A 12,095-nucleotide genomic window follows, 5' to 3' on the forward strand; every position below is an offset into this window, starting at 1 on the left:
GAGGCCGGGCCTTTTCAATTGCGGCGGCCCAGATGTGGAACAGTCTTACGCCTATGATCAAGGCTATACCAAACCATCTATCCTTAAGAAAATCCTTGAAGACTTTGCTTTTCTAATTTCATTGGGGCCAAGTGGATGTTCCGCCTCCTCTCTTCTTTCAGCGCCAAGATGCCTTTGGTGACCGTGCGCTCTAAAAGTTCAAATAACATAACATCGCATAACATTAATAATGAAATGAACCCAAAACCATGGGTTGGGTGAAAATTAAGCAGAAAAGCAAATGATTACACATATTGAATACCAAACTGAATGAAACCTTTATGGGCAAAGTTATGACCAGCTGACAAATGGATATGAATTTCAAGTATTACCTATTTGAAAGCAAAGTAAGAGGCAGGATGATATTGCATGTTTGAAAGCAAAGTAAGCGGCAAGAGGGCAAAAGAGCAGGATTGTGAGAAAGCATGGCTGCAAGGTGGTAAAGGAATAAAATCACCATTAAGTGAACTTTATGCATGAATACAGTATGCAAAGGCCAAAGACTGTCTAAGAATATGTGACACAGTCGACAATGAGAGATGGGGAGGTCGATAGTGACCAAATCTAAGCTAAAGTCCAATGCATCAAACGGGAAGGGCTGGGGATGGGTGGCTAAGACCATAAATGTCAAGAAAGCTCATTAATGCCCCAGGCCCACAACTGGAGCCTCAGGGATCCTGGGTTCCTGGTATACGAGAGGATTTAGCCATTTGTTTAACTGCGATCAGGGAAAGCTCATAAAATGTGACATTTTATATTTCCAGGAAACATAGCTCTCGACTGTTACTGTGGTGGAGGGCTTTGATCTCTACTTGAACCCGGCTAAGAGGGGCGATAAAGGCAGGTCCTTAATGGGCCTATTGACAACGATAAAAAAGGGACATGGATTATAAATAATTAACACTAGAAACCCTAATCCCTATATGCAAACAATCTGGTTAGATATAGAATCCCAAGTGAATATAGCGTACCATTGGATGATAATAATACATTTGTATTGGAACCCAAAGGAAGGGGGATTTGTTACCACTGTCATGAGAGTGATTGATGATTTTAGGCTGATTTTCATAATCCATTCATAATTTTGTGTGGAGACCTTAACATAAATGTTATAAGAGAAACATTACAAAGGGGAAAAATATGGATGGGAAAAAAGAACCTAGAGCCGAAAACCTGGTTGAGGGAATTGGATGAGCGTGATTTCCATATGCTAAAAGGCCAAAAGACGGGGGAAATACCAGTGGCTCCAACCTGGAGAAGAGGAAATCATCAAGCCACTTTAGACTATTTATTTGTCTCTGTTAACGCTTCAAATCTAATCAAATCTTTGGAAGTAATTAAAATGGAAAATAGCAACCATGATCTAGTGCAGCTGACACTGGGGCTACGAGTAGGTGGGAAATCAGAGGTATGGGAACATGACGTGGCAGTTGGACAAGATACAAATCAACTCCTATTAAATCGGGGAAAAATTGTTTCCCTCAATAGATACATCATAGCCTTGAGAGACAGGAATATTGGCTATGATTACATTCCACTGTTGAGGGATTACTGAAAGGTCAAGATAGGTGGATTTAAACCCCAGTTCAAACCAAAGCATCAATATTACACGGAGTAGCAATGAAAAAAAGAGAATTGAGTAGAGACTTAAGAATATTGCGGCTTCTAGGGTGCTCTGAAAGTGTACTCTTATTAAAAAAGTAGAGACAGTTATACAAAAAGTGGATAACAACCCATAAGAATACTATGCTGCAACGGGATGCTGATAACATGCTTGTTAAGACGGATTTCTGAACTCTGTCCTGGTGGCGCAGAAGCTCAGAAGGCCAACCTAATTACTTGGAACAGGGTAACCTCTGGACGAGCCGGACCAATCAAGGTAGCGATCGCGGCGGTCAAGACTAGGTCTCAAGAGGGGTGAGGGTGACTGAAAGCCCGCAATGAGCACACAAAGCAAGATCACTTACAAACTACTCCAAACAGTTGTTATATTAAAAATATATACACATTTATTTCAAGGCCTTTAAAACAATGACCGTAGCGAGAAAATCACAAAATAACGATAGTAAACCAACACATACCATATCAACCTCATTACGACCCAGGCGGTAAGTTACCGCCTGGGCCGTGACTTTACCACCATGGCGTAAACTATGTTTACGCCATGGTGGTTGGCGGATTTACCGCCCCATTCCAACCTTGGCGGGGCGGTAAATCCCCATTTTCCCATTTACCCTTCCCCATTCCCATTTTGCCCCATAGGGCATAATGGGAGTGGGGAAGGCGTTAATTACGCCACCGTAAATTACGGTGGCGTAATTAACTCCATGGTCCCTTAGCGCCATGGATTTTAACACCTGCAGGTGTTAAATCCGCCATGGCGCTAAGGGACATCGTACTCATGCGGTAAGGGTCGGCGCTGTTTACGGCGCCGTAAACCCCTTACCGCCTGAGTTGTAATGAGGGCCAATATATATACAAATGCAACAAGTCTCAAGCGTTATATGCACGAAATGTGTAGTCCACCTAAAAGGGAGGGAAAACAGGCAGTGCGCAATAATGCTTAGACCCAGTTCGCCTTCAGAGGCACCTAACTAGATGGAAGTCCGAGCCCTGCGAAGAGTGGAGCCTTGTGCTCAAAAGTACCTGCACGCGCTGGTGCCAACGGGCAAAAGGAGAAGCTATTCGAGGGAAATCAGGCAGTTCAGTTTAGTGCACAAAAGAAGAAGAACAAGTTCCGCGACTCAAGCGCAGCCTCCACAGTGGGGAGAAGCAGAGCGCGAGTACGGAAAAGGGTGCTGTTTGACACAGCGGGGAAAAGCAATGGGCTCCTGCAGGAGGGCGACCAGATCCTAGCTATGCTACTCACCGGTCCCCGATGCAAGCAGACCCAGGCTTCTCTGCGTCAGTTTCAGCAGCTGGCAGGTTCAGAAGAGCAGGGAACGCCTCGTCGTCGTGTTGAGTAAAAAGACGTCCCAATCGAAGAAACCCGCACAGTTTGTTACCACAGCAGGGCAACGGAGCGGCCGTGTGTATCTGAGCCAAATGTACACTACTCACTTCAGACTTGGGAACGCCAAGTGTACGAAGCGTGTGAGAGTGACAAGGACTCGAAATACTACACAACCTGGCGGCGGTTACAGAGCAAGACTCCCGTGTAAGCTGGTCAGTCAGCTGGATGGCCCAGAGACGCTTCCGAAGGCTTACTGGCAGGAGATGGTGAAGATGCCGAGAATAGCTATTCCCGCTATTCCAAGGGTCGAAGTACCAGTACAGGCCTTCTGGTTCGATCAAAGGTGAAAAGGGTTTCACAAGGCGACAGCAGTGCAGAGGAGAAGTCCTTCAGCGGGTCACCAGCAATTCCTCGGTCCAGCCTCTTGGTTGCAGGATACTTGGCTCCTGTATTCCTTCGTTCGTGAGAACTCAGGAGATCGACATGGTAGTGGTGTTTCCAGCCCCCTCTTATCCACGGTTCCCTTCGCGCCAAAACAGAGGGGACCCAATGGGAGATCCGCTCATCAACACTCACACCATTCGTGGACCAATCACGGACCACGGTGGTCCCAGGCATTCACACCACCCTAGACTCTCTGGCACCCAGGATGTGTATTGGGACCAGACATCCCAGCCCAAATCCTGGAGGCACACACAAGACATGTAGAAGCCCGCGAAAGCATCTGTGTTTCGCGGGAAAGTACATGCCCAAATAAGGAAGGCCCTGGGTCGGCTCGACCTGGGGAAGGTGAAGGGAGCAAGACGGTCAGCGGACAGGACAAAGCAGCCTCGTGGTCTGGCCATTTTGGGAGCCAGGCCACCATTTTGGGTTAAGCGCGAGAAACGCGCTTAGAACGCCAAAAGCAGCTCAAAACACAAGAAACGATCGCTGCCACCATTCCTGTCCCTGAATCACTTGCACCAATCAGATACAATCCTAAACGAGTATCTAGGGCCCGTAGAAGGCTAGAGACCCAAGAGAGCTGTAACTTAGCTTACAGTGCCCTCTTGTGTCATGTTGCACGAAAGCCGCAACATGATAAAAGAAACTACGGGAAACAGCGTTCCCCGGTACTGACTGTCTTAAGGGCATGTCAGTTTCCCCGTAAGAAAGGAGCGAAAGCCCAGAGGAGTGCGGCAGAAGGCTGCACTTCTCTGGCAAAGTCAAGAACAAGGTGAAAAACAACAGCAAAAAGTTTAGGGGTTGCCACATGGAAGGAAAATTACCTACAATTATGAAATCTTTCCTAACACTCGCCCCTCCCAGACTATGGACAGGGGGAACTAATCCACCCCTGGATGAGTCTCTTGTTCAGGTCGGTTAAACATTCTGGACAACCCATCAGCATTGCTATGTTGGACACCTGGCCTATGCTCAATAGTGAAGTCGAAGCCTTGTAGACTTATAGACCACCTAAGCAACTTTGGATTCTCCCCCTTCATGTTCATTAGCCACTTTAAGGGCTTATGGTCAGTTTGCACAGTGATGTGGGTCCCATAGAGGTAGGGCCTCAGCTTCCTTAGGGCCCACACAACAGAGAAACATTCTTTCTCTACCGTGGACCATCTGAGCTCTCTGTCCTTAAGCTGGCGGCTAATAAAACCAATAGGGTGTTCCTTACCCTTCTCATCTACTTGTGATAGTACAGCTCCTATCCCAGTGTCAGAGGCGTCCGTCTGCACGATAAAAGGTCTTTGATAATCAGGGGCCCTGAGGACAGGGGCCTGGCACAAGGAGTCTTTTAAGCCATTGAAGGCCTTCTCACACTCGTCGGTCCAAGTTACCTTCTTGGGTTTCTTCGGAGTTGTGAGGGCAGTCAGAGGGGCAGCTATGGTGCCATAGTCTGCCACAAAATTGCGGTAATACCCTGTGAGTCCTAAGAAGGCTCTCACTTGGGTTTGAATAGTGGGGTTAGGCCAGTCTTGTACTGCTTGTACTTTACTGGGAAGAGGCTGTATCCTCCCTCCGCCTACTTCATGTCCAAGGTAAACCACTGAGCCTTGTCCAATCTGGCATTTACTAGCCTTTATGGTCAGGTGTGATTTCTGAAGAGCCTGGAGCACAATCCCGAGGTGTTTCACATGGTCTTCCCAGGTGGCACTGAAAACTGCTATATCGTCCAGATATGCAAGACAGAATTCGTCCAACCCATTCAACACATGATTCAGAAGCCTCTGGAAAGTGGCAGGTGCATTCTTCAACCCGAACGGCATTACCCGGAATTGGTAAAGGCTGTCTGGAGTAGAAAATGCTGTCTTCTCCTTGGCATGTTCTGCTAAAGCTATTTGCCAATAGCCAGCAGTGAGGTCAACCGTGCTAAGGTACTTGGAGGCACCCAAAGTATCCACCAGCTCATCTGTTCGAAGCAAGGGGTGTGCATCTGTCTTGGTGACAGCATTCAGAGCCCTGTAATCCACGCAGAACCTCAATTCAGAAGTGCCTGCCTTTGGAACCAAAACCACAGGGCTGGACCAAGGACTACTAGAGGGTTCAATCACCCCAAGGTCTAACATCTTGTTGACCTCGGTCTTAATATAAGACCGTACTTTGTCTGACATCCTGTATCCCATACTTTTGGTAGGTACACTGTCTCCTGTGTCTATGTTATGTTTGCACCAAGGTGTCAAACCAGGCGACTGTGAAAACAGGGGGGAAAACTGCCTAAGCAAACTTTTCACCTCAGCTTGCTGATCAGAAGTCAGGTGAGGGGCCACTCGGACACCCTCAAAGGAGCTATCTGAAGGACCGCTTTGGAACAGGTCGGGGAGAGGTTCAGACTCCTCTTCCTCAACATCTGAAGCCAGTAGCAGTGCTGCGATTTCGACTCTTGGGACGAAAGCCTTCAGCCTATTCACGTGAAACACTTTTGGAGCCTGTCCAGGCCTTCCAAGGTCCACTAAATAGTTAACCTCACCCAGGGGCTCCACCACTGTGTAAGGGCCTGACCATTTGTCCTGTAAAGCTCGAGGCCTTATGGGATTCATGATCAGGACTTGCTGACCAGGTGTAAAGTTGATGAGGGAAGCTTTCTGGTCGTACCAATGTTTCACCAGCGCTTGTCCTGCCTTCAATTTATCACTAGCCAAGCCCATCAGAAGTACCATCCGTTTTCTGAGCCCTAGCACATAATGAACTACGTTGGTAGTAACAGGGGGAGTGGGCATCTCCCATCCCTCTTTGACGATGGCTAAGGGTCCCCGTACGGGATGACCGAACAGAAGTTCGAAGGGGCTGAAGCCAACACCCTCCTGTGGTACCTCTCGGTAGGCAAACAGTAAGCATGGTAAAGGAAGATCCCATTTTCTTCTCTGAGGTTCCTCCAGAGCCCCAATCATGCTCTTTAACGTTCTGTTGAAACGTTCCACCAGACCATTGGTCTGGGGGTGGTATGCAGAAGAGAACTTGTAGGTGACCCCACATTCTTTCCAAATAGCCTGCATATACTTTGACATAAAGTTGCTGCCACGATCCGACACAACTTCTTTAGGGAAGCCAACCCTAGTAAATATGCCAAGTAAAGCTTTTGCAACTGACTTGGCAGTTACAGTTTTCAATGGGATGGCCTCAGGATATCTGGTTGCATGGTCGACCAGCACCAGGATAAACCTATTGCCCGAGGATGTTTGCGGGTCAAGGGGACCAACGATGTCGATCCCTACCCTTTCAAATGGTACCCCCACAACTGGGAGCGGTACCAACGGAGCTTGGATTGTCGCGCCAACCTTACCAGACAACTGGCAGGAGGCACAACTCCTGCAGTGACTTTCTACTTGCACCCCCATCTTGGGCCAGTAGAAGTGCATGGATAACCTTTGCTTGGTCCTCTTCATACCAAGGTGACCAGCAAGGGGAACTTCATGCGCCAACTGCAGGAGGAAGGGCCTAACAGCAAGGGGAACCACCAACCTCCTATGGTCTCCTTCTGTAGACTCTGTGGGCTCACTATACAGGAGTCCACCTTCCCAATAAATCCTATGCGTCCCAGGAGGTTCACCCTCAAGCTGGGAGCAGGCCTGTCTCCTTAGGCCTTCCAGAGATGGGCACTCACGTTGGCCTTTACTGAATTCGTCCCTATCAGGACCTCCTTCAACTAACAAGTCTTTTAGTTCAGGATGATCGTTGGGGTCGAATACTTCAGGCATCGCCACCTCCTCGTCAGGCCCGGGCGATTGACCAACTTCCTCCACCGCAGTGGTAGGCGAGCTCGGGGGAATATTCTCTTTCCCTCGTCGTGACTTGTCGACTCCTTTCGCCTTGGGTTTCCCCTTCGGCTGGGGCGGCGTATTGGTCTTGGCCAATGCTGCCCGTGCTTGAGACCGTGTGTAGGGTCTTTCGGCAGTGTCTCCTACGAGCCCTAAAGCTCTGAGATCATTACCTAACAAGACCTTTCCCGGGACGTTTCTCTGAATGCTCACTGGAATCCTGACTGCTGTACCATTTAAAGTAAGATTTACAGGTATTACTGGGAACATACGGAGTGGGCCGTCAGCCAACTTAGTGGGCATCAGAGTAGCTCTGGCAACTTCCTCTGAGTCTACCAACGTAGAATCCACTACAGTGCGACTGCACCCACTATCCCTAAGAGCTGGAGTATCTACTCCATTGATCAGCACACTGTCTTTAAAGTAGTACTTGGTATTATCCGGAATCCTAGCATAAGCCTCTGCGACTTTAGGCTCCCAGGAACCCAGGGACACTAAAACTACCTCAGCCTCTATCCCGCTGGGAAATGAGTCTGAGGAGAAGGATGCTCCTGTAATCTCTTCTTCCTCGTAGGAGGAGAAGGCCAGATTAGCGGAGTGGACCCCCAAAGGTCTAACCTTACACCGGGGATCCCCCTTCACGTGGTCAGTTGCTCCACAAGCAAAACAAGATCCATTGGGTCTGTTTACATAGGGAGGCTTATTGTAACCAGAGTTCTGTTTCGGAGGCTGACCTCCACTACCCTGTGAGTTCTCTTGTGTCTTACCCTTATTTTTCTTTTTGTGGCCCTTATGAGAAGAAGATTTATCAGATTCTCCACCCTCCTTATCTTTGGACTTTTTCCCTTCCTCCTGCTTACCAGGATGAGTTTTGTCCTTATGGGACACTCGATGTGACACCCATAAGTCGGCTGCAATGGCCAGCTTCTTAGGATCTATCTCCTTCGAATCGGCCAAATGCTGCTTAAGCTCCGGGGAAGAAGATGCAAAAATGTGTTCCAGCATGACAAGATTTATCATGCCTTCGAAGGTAGAAACCTTATAACCTTCGACCCAGCCAGTTAAGTTTTTCAAGGATTCAGTGACATAAGATACCCAAGTACCACCTTCCTTTTTCTTATACTCTCTGAAACGTTTCAAATATTGGGCCGGAGTCTTCCCAAACTTTAAAATGAGAGTTTGCTTTAACATTGCGAAATCAGCTCGCTCAGCCTTCGACATTTCCATAATGGCACTACAGCCAGAATGGGGCAGTCTGCTGAGTAACCAGGCAATCTTATCCGCATTGTCAACTTGTTGAACTTCGCATGCATACTCAAACGCATTCAGCCAGTCCATAATGTCATTCCTTTCCTCATACACACTGAGCAGATCTTTCGGAAACCGTGGATGAGAGGAAGCCCCAGACCCATGTCCAGGACCCTTGGACCCATTTGCAAACTGAAGCTTGGCCAGTTCCAACTGGTGATCCCTGTCTTTTTGTTTTTCTGCCTGTTCGATTTTTAGTTTGGCTATGCTGAATTCAAGCTCCTGCTGCCTAAACCGCAGCTCTTGCTTCTTGAATTCAAGCATAGCCTCCCCATCAGCACTGGCAGAGGAAACATTAGACATCTCGTCCTCCCTGTCCTCGTGGTCGCGATGGATCAGTGCAGCGGCAGAACCGTCGGTTCTACCAGTGACAGCAGCCCCACCTCCTTCCACACTGTCCTCAGAAGTTATAGCGTCAAGCTGCGCTTCTTGCCACGCCACGATTCTTTGGATCATTTCCAATTTCGTGCCTTGAGAGGAAACACCTCTCTCCGCACACATCTTTTTCAATGTTTCTGATTTGGATGCATTTAAAGTTAACAAGGTATTTGTTTCCATACTGTTAGATAGGACTATGGCCTTTTTAAAGTTATACTACAACAATTCACTACGTGTCCTGGTTGGAATAACCTGAAATGCCTTAGTTCGTGCGCAACACTGGATACCTTCAGTCATATCCCACCGCTGTACACCAATTTGTTAAGACGGATTTCTGAACTCTGTCCTGGTGGCGCAGAAGCTCAGAAGGCCAACCTAATTACTTGGAACAGGGTAACCTTTGGACGAGCCAGACCAATCAAGGTAGCGATCGCGGCGGTCAAGACTAGGTCTCAAGAGGGGTGAGGGTGACTGAAAGCCCGCAATGAGCACACAAAGCAAGATCACTTACAAACTACTCCAAACAGTTGTTATATTAAAAATATATACACATTTATTTCAAGGCCTTTAAAACAATGACCGTAGCGAGAAAATCACAATATAACGATAGTAAACCAACACATACCATATCAACACAATATATATACAAATACAACAAGTCTCAAGCGTTATATGCACAAAATGTGTAGTCCACCTAAAAGGGAGGGAAAACAGGCAGTGCGCAATAATGCTTAGACCCAGTTCGCCTTCAGAGGCACCTAACTAGATGGAAGTCCGAGCCCTGCGAAGAGTGGAGCCTTGTGCTCAAAAGTACCTGCACACGCTGGTGCCAACGGGCAAAAGGAGAAGCTATTCGAGGGAAATCAGGCAGTTCAGTTTAGTTCACAAAAGAAGAAGAACAAGTTCCGCGACTCAAGCGCAGCCTCCACAGTGGGCAGAAGCAGAGCACGAGTACGGAAAAGGGTGCTGTTTGACACAGCGGGGAAAAGCAATGGGCTCCTGCAGGAGGGCGACCAGATCCTAGCTATGCTACTCACCGGTCCCCGATGCAAGCAGACCCAGGCTTCTCCGCGTCAGTTTCAGCAGCTGGCAGGTTCAGAAGAGCAGGGAACGCCTCGTCGTCGTGTTGAGTAAAAAGACGTCCCAATCGAAGAAACCCGCACAGTTTGTTACCACAGCAGGACAACGGAGCGGCCATGAGTATCTGAGCCAAATGTACACTACTCACTTCAGACTTGGGAACGCCAAGTGTACGAAGCGTGTGAGAGTGACAAGGACTCGAAATACTACACAACCTGGCGGCGGTTACAGAGCAAGACTCCCGTGTAAGCTGGTCAGTCAGCTGGATGGCCCAGAGACGCTTCCGAAGGCTTACTGGCAGGAGATGGTGAAGATGCCGAGAATAGCTATTCCCGCTATTCCAAGGGTCGAAGTACCAGTACAGGCCTTCTGGTTCGATCAAAGGTGAAAAGGGTTTCACAAGGCGACAGCAGTGCAGAGGAGAAGTCCTTCAGCGGGTCACCAGAAAATCCTCGGTCCAGCCTCTTGGTTGCAGGATACTTGGCTCCTGTATTCCTTCGTTCGTGAGAACTCAGGAGATCGACATGGTAGTGGTGTTTCCAGCCCCCTCTTATCCACGGTTCCCTTCGCGCCAAAACGGAGGGGACCCAATGGGAGATCCGCTCATCAACACTCACACCATTCGTGGACCAATCACGGACCACGGTGGTCCCAGGCATTCACACCACCCTAGACTCTCTGGCACCCAGGATGTGTATTGGGACCAGACATCCCAGCCCAAATCCTGGAGGCACACACAAGACATGTAGAAGCCCGCGAAAGCATCCGTGTTTCGCGGGAAAGTACATGCCCAAATAAGGAAGGCCCCGGGTCGGCTCGACCTGGGGAAGGTGAAGGGAGCAAGACGGTCAGCGGACAGGACAAAGGAGCCTCGTGGTCTGGCCATTTTGGGAGCCAGGCCACCATTTTGGGTTAAGCGCGAGAAACGCGCTTAGAACGCCAAAAGGAGCTCAAAACACAAGAAACGATCGCTGCCACCATTCCTGTCCCTGAATTACTTGCACCGATCAGATACAATCCTAAACGAGTATCTAGGGCCCGTAGAAGGCTAGAGACCCAAGAGAGCTGTAACTTAGCTTACAGTGCCCTCTTGTGTCATGTTGCACGAAAGCCGCAACATGATAAAAGAAACTACGGGAAACAGCGTTCCCCGGTACTGACTGTCTTAAGGGCATGTCAGTTTCCCCGTAAGAAAGGAGCGAAAGCCCAGAGGAGTGCGGCAGAAGGCTGCACTTCTCTGGCAAAGTCAAGAACAAGGTGAAAAACAACAGCAAAAAGTTTAGGGGTTGCCACATGGAAGGAAAATTACCTACAATTACGAAATCTTTCCTAACAATGCTTAAGAAAACATGCTTAAGATCCTGTAGCTAATGACTCCAGGAGCCTATGGTGCCTTCTAAATGAGGCAGGTGGCTCACAGCTGGCACTCCAGGGAACGGATGTGCCGGACGAGACTGGGTCGACTTTTACGGCATCCTTTTGGGCAAAGTGGGGGAAAATGAGTACCAGCTAATGGAAGGAGCAAGGTAGGGCCTGAACATTACGAAAGAAGAAGTACTTGGGTTAATAAAGAGGGCAAGTAATTCTAAAGCCCCTCACCCGGAAGGTCTTTCAAACATAATCTTTAAACAAGCTCCGGACGAGTGGGCATCTTTCTGTATGAACTTATTTAATGAGATCTTGATCAGGAGGATGGTGCCGGATACGTGGAAAAGGGCAGAGGTTGTCCAACAAAATTTCACTGTGGGGATCTATTTAATCAACCTATTCCCTTTCATGAGTGGGTGGGGGGAAATTATGTAGACCCTTAGCATATTGGACTGTATATTAATTTAATTAACTCCCAAATAGATTGACGCAAGGGGGAGCTTGGGAGAATTCTGAACGTTCACCCTATTTCTTAGTTGGAAAAATGTTATAGCCACCAAAAGTAATTTGCGTGTCCTTGCCAAAATAACTTATGAAATTGATAATTGTCACCATTCCCAAACCCTGCCTAAAAAACTAAAAGTTGTTTGTTCCATTCCCAAACCCTTCCTTTAAAACAAAAAGGTGTTTGTTCCATTCCCAACCCCCGTACTTAAACAAAAAGG

The sequence above is a fragment of the Ambystoma mexicanum genome, chromosome 6q (assembly GCF_040938575.1).
Source record: "Ambystoma mexicanum isolate Mex_15411 chromosome 6q, UKY_AmexF1_1, whole genome shotgun sequence".
Taxonomy (NCBI): Eukaryota; Metazoa; Chordata; class Amphibia; order Caudata; family Ambystomatidae; genus Ambystoma; species Ambystoma mexicanum.